Source organism: Puntigrus tetrazona, chromosome 14, assembly GCF_018831695.1.
Source record: "Puntigrus tetrazona isolate hp1 chromosome 14, ASM1883169v1, whole genome shotgun sequence".
NCBI lineage: Eukaryota > Metazoa > Chordata > Actinopteri > Cypriniformes > Cyprinidae > Puntigrus > Puntigrus tetrazona.
In genome coordinates, this window is record NC_056712.1 from 4,690,131 (window position 1) to 4,697,176 (window position 7,046).

A 7,046-nucleotide genomic window follows, 5' to 3' on the forward strand; every position below is an offset into this window, starting at 1 on the left:
GGCGTGCGCACTGGTAAATAGTGTACAGTCCTACAAAATCGTGAAAATTACGGCATTATTACAGACATTAACAAATAAAAAAAATGTTTACTGAACGCTATAGGAAAGTTACTCAGTACCTTAACGTGAGCTAAGTAATTCTCATGACATAGGCCTTCTCCATAGTAGGATTTAAAAAAAATTCCTACGTAGTACACACACACACACACACACACACACGTGTGTGTGTGTGTGTGTGTGTGTGTGTGTGTGTGTGTGTGTGTGTGTGTGTGTAGTTATTTGTTTTGCATTTTAGAAAAATGGCACACTTTAGAAAGCTATAGTATGAGGCTTCACTGTTAGCATGCATGATGTTAGCTTGTTGAAATGGTAGAAGTGGGTTGATCTGAACCAAATATCCTGGGGTAATGTGAGCTCAGCCCTCCTGATTATAAAGTATTATTTTACAGTATTTTACTTTATAATTCTTTATTATATTCCACTGATCTATTAAATATGCAGTGAACACAACGGGAGACCTGAGCCTACACTGAAAAAGCATTATGAGAGAAACAGAAGCCGCTGTTCCCAAATCAGCTTCTTCTTTGGCTAAAAATGCCATTATCCGAGACACAAAAGGCAAAATTGACTGAGGATCAGTTGTCATACACTGAGAACGTTCATATGAGCAGCCTCTGATCTTCTTGTCAGTTCCATTATCAAGGTAAGACCAGTCGCTGCAATCTTCCTGTGCGCCGGAGAAGGCTTTGATCAGTTCTGGTGATGAGAAGCCAAGATGAAGTGAGCTGAGAACCGGTCATGGGAAACAGCACAGCGAGCTTTGGAGCTTTGGCCAGCACCTGAAAGGAAAAACAGAATCCCCAAAATCAGGAGAAACATGGAAATGAGAGGATATCAGGTGACAGAGCGGGTGTTGAGTCCCGTCACCTCTACATGTACAGCTTTTTTCCCAGATCAACTCAAGCTTACAGCACGCTGACAGGCACCGCTCATCAGAGCAGGCTTTCATGAGGTTATGCCCCTTGTATCGCTCAGCACCGCCGGGGAACTGCTGTGCCAGAGTAGTATCTTTGTCTCTGGAAATGTTGCTCTTATCTCAGCCCTTTTTATTCGGAATTCAACAAATGAGATCTTAAATCAACCACCGTAGCCTCACCAATGTTTGACTAATTGTCAGCAAAGTCTGCTCCACACTGGTGCATTTCAAGAGCCACCCGCTTAGATGGAAAATCCAGTATTCAACTGATATGTAACGTATCCACCCGCAGTTAGATTTTAACATGATGTTTATTCTGTGATCATTGTGTATGCTGCAATAATCAGCTCTCGTTAAAAGAATGCCACTGCAGAAAAGATGTGCAAAATTGAATAAATATTAACAACATTCTAAAGTACTATTTTACTGTATTTTACTTTAGAATTCTTTATTATATTTCATTGATTTTAGACAAAATTGTCATATTATCACTGAATGTAATCCTCATCTTTTAAATATGCAGTAAACACAACAGGAGACCTGACCCAAAAATACAGTAAAAATAGCGATATTGTAAAACATCACTGCACTTTAAAATAGCTGTTTTCCGTGTTAAACGTACTGCCGTTACGGTAAAGCTGATGGTCAAGGAACACTAATGGCATTATCAATGTTAACGTTTTTTTTTCCTTTGGAACCTTTGAAATGAAACTGAAAAGAAAGCAGGATAAACTGTTCTGTTTTGGAGTCTCCTCAGGTAAGTGCCTCACACAAACTTTTAACAAATCCAAAAGATTCCTCTTTTGAGTTCATCATTTGCTGACATGCTAGAAACAGCAGATGGATGCTTTCCTGTCTCCATTGTCTGTATTACAAAATTATTATGAAACAGCCTTATGTAATGGAACAAACCACAATGTTGCCAGTCCGCATAAAGTGTGTAATTCAGGTGGACTGATAAAACCCTGGTGCACCTTCACTGTTGGAAACGGCATATAGAGAGTCATCCAATCAGATTGTGTTAGATGTGTGAACGTCGTGGGCGGCTGTCTGAGACTATAACTGTACAAACCAGTCTGTGCCATTAATTGAAAAGTATCCCGTTTCATTCACCAACAAAACAAAACGAAAAAACACGCTAAGAACGTATTGTCTGTTAGTGACGTTAAGTCTGCAAATGGCGCTAAATCACTGGTACAGCATTGATCACTTTTGGACGCTTTTAGGAATACTATAGTGCATCCATAGTGTGTTTTCTTGGAAGTGTTTGAAGACGAATGGAGTGGCCTAGTTGTATGCTTAGACACACCTGCATTTGATCACAGACAGAGGCTCTTGGTCTTTTAATGGACGCCAGGTGGCCTTATAGGAAGCCAGAGGCAGCGTTCATGCAAAAACGAGACAAAGAACCAGCGAACATGGGCTCACAATTATACAGGTGATGTGCACTGAGCTGGAAGAATTACATTCAAGAGAAAACACTGAAACTTAAAGACAATTTCGCAAGATAGAGCCCAGACCATCTGTAAAAAATCATTACCACGGAGCTATATATAAGCATGGCATTTGAAGCTAGTCCGTTTATCGTCTTTTTTATGCACTACTGTTTGAATAAGCTGTTCTTGGCCTCAAGCCCGGGAATTGGAAGCTGATAAAGAGAGAGTTCCTATTCTCCTCTCCATTGTGAAGGCATTGTATACCGCATTTCCCACATAAGAAAGTGAATCGCCAGACCCATTGTGAGGTCCTGATCAGTGTATTGCCAGACAAGTGTGTACTTGTTGCTCTCAGATAGTGAAACTAAAAATATGATCGCAGGCCGGCTGCAACAAAGACGGGCGGCAAAATCTTCATCTTTATCTTCGCGCCGCTTGGGTGTGATTCAATAATATGCAAGGACTAATCATTCATGTGCAGAGACACATTATTTGTGCTCATGCATTCGTTGAAATAACGCTATTGCGACTCCATGTTGGATTTCCTTAATGTAATGAAAGGGATTATTGCTGTAAACACACCTGTTAAATTCTCCTTGTTCCCAGCTCAGTCATGGCTTTGTACCACACCGTGATTTCAGATCACACCCACGTACACAATTACCTGGTCTCAATTTAATTGCACCTTTGTCTAAGCACATTAAAACACGAAGAACCAGATTTATAGATAGCACACAGTCGGGGAGAATTCTATTTTAATGGTTTTGCATTTGCCCTCATGAAACCTTGTCGCAAAACCTCGATACAGCTTTAGTCCAAAATAAATTTCTATAGGGTATGCAATAATTTTGTTATCAGCGTTCAGTTCAATAGTCAGCATCTCTGATGGTATGGAGGTGGTAAGGATGTTTTAGAAGGCACTATGAATGCTGAAAGGGATGTAAAGGTTTTAGAGCAACATATGCTCCCCTCCAGATGACGTCTGTTTCAGGGAAGGCCTTGTGTATTTCAGCAGAAAATGCAAAACCACATACTGAAGATATTACAACAGCATGGCTTCGTAGTAGAAGAGTCCGGCGCTGACCTGACCTGCAGATCTTTCACCTATAGAGAACATTGCTGGAAACCTATATCAGACAGGAATGGGGCCAAACTCCCAAACTCCAGAAACTCATTCGATGCCCAGATGTTTTAAAAAGATGCTACGCCATGGTGACCATGTTGCTTACGCAATCATTACAGAATAAACATCATGTAAAAATGTAATATGTATTTTTGAGACCTGTAACAGGCATTTAGTGATAAAAGTAAAACATTTTTAATGTTATCTATGTTCTATTGTGAATAAAACATGGGCTCCTGTGATTTTAAATTCTTTTAGTTTTTTTTTTATTTTATTAGAATGTAAAAAACATCCCAACATTTCCAGAGTCTGGGTTGTAAATTAAATTATTCATTTTTTTGAATGAACTATTCCTTTAATAAATGTAAAAAGTCGGGGCATTGATCTATCAGTGTAAGTTAAGGGAAACGTTTGATTGTCATTGTCCACCAGGGAAGAATCACAAGTAATCATCATCCTGTATGTCTAAATGCAAGACTATTAGGGCTGAAAAGTTTAGCTGTGGACTTCTAAAGGGTCTGCGTTGAACTGAGAGCAAGGGCTTCGGTGGTCCCTCAGTGAGAAGAGCCGAGTGGTGCCTGACTCTCACCTGTTTTTATCAGAAAGTTTGAAGAACGCTTCTTGTGTGGCAACAGTGATCACACAGTTAATATTCAAAGACCAGTACCTCGTAAAGCAAGTCTTTTAAAGTCTCTGACAAAGCGTGGCTGGCACACAAAGGGACGTGATTAAATAGGCGATGTATACAGCAGGGACAGGAGAGGACCGTGGAGGGTGATCATCTATAGACAGCCATTTGCATAGACATTGTGCTAAAGACTCAAAAAACACTCACTGAACTGAGCAATGTCAACCAGTGGGCCTGTTTTCTTGACGTTTTCACAGATTTGTAAGTTATTTTAAAGGTATTATTTTACATTTTTTAATTATATATATTTTTTAATACTGGTGACACGTTCCATTTGTTAACATTATAGTTAACTCGTTTAGTTAACATTAACTAACGAAAATATTTGTAAAGCATTTATTAATTCATTTAGACATGCAAAGTTTTACCTGCATGCTAATATTAATGAGTGGACGATAAACGGTTGCACTTTTATTAATTAATTTTAACAAAGATGAATAAATATCCTAATAAATGTGTTGCTCATTGTTAGATAATATTAGTTAACATTACCTACCTTACTGTAAAGAGTTACCGTTATATTAATATTATTGTTTTATATATTATTAATATTTTATGTTATTGTTTCTTTTTGTAACAATTTAAATATATTTATATATACTTATATTTAATCATTTATTTACACGACATCATTAACTTTCTGTTATCTCACAGGTAAATTTTGCATTATTTTAATTATTGTCAAATTAATACGATTTTATTTATTTATTTAAATGTATTATTCCGTTTCGGTAAATGTTAGGTTATTTAATATATCGTTTTATATTATGATTTTTTTGTATTTAAAACAATTTCACTTACATTTTTAATAATTAGATTTTTTTTTGGTTCATCCACTCTCGGTCATCTCATTACGTCGCTGACAAATTGCATTCAAAATGCACGCACGTTTTTCACGTCCACATTCTTTTCAGTCCTCTAGGAACGTGAACCGTTGGGTTCTCTGCCATAACGCCGGCTTATGATCGGACAAACAACACAACAAAATAGCAGAAGCAAAACAAGCTCCTAATTTTAGAGGTGGGAATCGAGCGTACGTGATTCGTGCCGCGTAAACCCTTATTCCACTCGCTGACACACTCTGTTTATTCAGGCAACACACATTCATTTGTGCACCCTCCGTTGTGTCCATATCAACCTCATTACACCCCTTTCCCAGTTCTGCTATGCCAGCTGATGATGTCACCCTCGTTGGCGAGATGCCTCGTTTAGAGGGGTATATTTAAAAAGAGGGGGGGGCTCGCTTGGCCCCTGGAGACGAGGGCCCGGAAGATTAGCGCTCCCATCCGAAAGTGCATCCCTCCCAGCTCTACAAAACTGGAAGGCCCTTTTTAACCCGTCTCAACTCTGGTAGGTCCTCAGTGTTTAAGACTGAATGGGAGACATGCTGGGTCTGGGAGGCGGGCATCGGAGGGACGGCTTTCGGGATTAACCCTCCATTATTTCCACCCCTCCAGGGTCTGGGTCCGCTGGTCTTTCCCGAGGCCTTCTATTCATCGGCGCTAAACTGTCGCATAACAATGCGGCCCATACCTTCCGCACGGACTGCTAAGATGTTGGTTAAACAAGACGCTTTCGCACCTTTGACGGACTGGTTTCCGCTTGATCCTGAATTTCCAGAAACATCACCTTCGCCGATATCAGATGACACCGAGACAATAAAGCGAGCCGCTGCTCGCCTGCATGCGCTCTAGAAAGGCATGGGTCACCCAAAAATGACAATTGCGCCATCGTTTGCTCAACCGTTTTTTTTTTCTTCAAAAAAGCGAGAAAAACGCAGTAGTACATATAACTTCTGCACTGGATCCCGAGTCCTCTGAAGCCACAAGAAAGCTACATTTGAAGGGTTAGCTTGCCCAGAAAATAAACTTTGCCATCATTTCGTCTCATCACATGCATAATATGTCTATATATAAAAGCCTGAACTTTAATTGAACGCTTGAACACATATTCAAACTTTTAAACCAGTGAGAGTTTTGGTATCATTTCTGTGAATGAGATTTCAGAGCATCAGCGACTAAAATCAATGATGATATAAAGAATCCACTAAACGACTTATGCACAAACCAACTAAATAGCGAAAAAGGGCTGCAGAATGAATATTTAAATGATGCCATTCTATTCACTGCAAAAACAGGCCTTCTTTTTATGTAAATTAGGATTAAAACATGTGAAGAGATGCTTCTGTTAAAATATGATTGTCAATCGTCAATTTTTTTAGATGGTTCTGCCACCAAAAAAATGTTAGCAAGCAGACTATGTTTCTGCCAAGCGATACTTCATACAAGTGTGTAGACTTATCTCACCAACAGAAAAAAAAAAGAGCTGCAGCGTGTTTGGCCGGAAAAGAGAAAATGTAAAAAGCACAAAGGGAGCCGTGGCCAGTGAAGGGTGGTCTGCACAGAGATGAGGGGAAACGCGATTTATCGTTGCCAACTTGTTTTGTCAGGCTAAGCACACAGAAGAGACTAAGCTCCAGTTGGAAGAAGTAAAGCCCTGTAGACGGTTAAGACAGCAATCAATGCTAATTAGCATTATTAGCAACAATATCCAGCCTCCTGCCTGCCTCTCGGTTTGGACTCTGTTTGGCCTCTCGTGGAGGAAAACGTGCTGAAGTGAGGAGACCTTGACCAAACCCCTGCAGGACGGACCCAATGAAAAACACTTCCTTTGTCCACCATCCCTGTGTTTTGCCCAGTCCACTTGACCTTTCAGTGCACTTCTTTATGGCAGGGGCCTGTTGTTTGCCCGGAGGAACATTTTATTGCTAACAGGTTGCAGAGATTGACTCATTAACTTTGCCTCAGGTGTTTCTCCTGAGAC